The following is a 1,037-nucleotide window of genomic DNA, read 5'->3' as shown; positions in this document are numbered from 1 at the left end:
TTGCTTGGCTAGGAGGGATGACTATACCCCCGATGGCGTTCCTCAGTAACGCCCCTAAAGAACAACGTACAAGGACACCTCTCCTGGATAGACCCCCACTCCTGGAGGTCACTCTTTGATTCGAAAAGAATTTTACTGATTATACTCATGTCTGTCTTATGTTATCTACTGGTTCTAGGATGAAAAGCCAAAACAAGCTGTAACCACTGTGTCTGTGAATCCTGTCACTGCGCACATCTGTACTCTTCAATCAACAAAACCTGATGCAAAAAAAACAGAAAAAGGGGAGTTGCAGGAGACTGGTCGGAGTGGTGGGAGAAAGTATAGGGAAAGGAGCAGGCCTTCTGAAATGTCAGAAGGCTCTGCATAGCTCTAGGGGAGAATAGCTGAAGGCAGCTGTTCTCTAACCCTGAGGCCTAGGGCAAGGAGTATGTGCAAGGGTGTGAAGGGGAAGTTATCTTAATCAGGCTTGTTTGTTTGAAGTTGTCCAGGAACTGACCTTTGAACATCCACCTGTGACATTCCCTCAAAGGGGAACAATAAATGTTAATTACCCAAAGACTGTGTTTGCTTCAGGCTTTCAGCATCGCACTGAGTAAAAGCAAGCAGCTCCAGCTTCGCTTTGGCCAGTAGAGTCAGGCAGCCCCTAGCTGCTCTTACAATGCACACCCGTGTCTGAGTACTGATTTCATCCATCAGTCGGCCAGGGTCTGCGGGACAGACCCAGGAATCTCATCCAGTCTTTTCATTAAATCCATCTATACAAGGACACTCCAAAATATATGTCTCATCCCGGACCTCCATTTCAACTACAGACCAGTGTATTTAATCTATTACATGACATCTCCATTAAGATGTCCAAAAGAAGCCGGGCACGGTGGCTCAAGCCTGTAATCCCAGCACTTTGGGAGGCCGAGGCGGGTGGGTCACGAGGTCAAGAGATCGAGACCATCCTGGTCAACATGGTGAAACCCCGTCTCTACTAAAAATACAAAACATTAGCTGGGCATGGTGGCGTGTGCCTGTAATCCCAGCTG

This window comes from Cebus imitator, unplaced genomic scaffold (assembly GCF_001604975.1).
Source record: "Cebus imitator isolate Cc_AM_T3 unplaced genomic scaffold, Cebus_imitator-1.0 Scaffold63, whole genome shotgun sequence".
Taxonomy (NCBI): Eukaryota; Metazoa; Chordata; class Mammalia; order Primates; family Cebidae; genus Cebus; species Cebus imitator.
Note: the sequence above shows the minus strand (reverse complement) of the source record.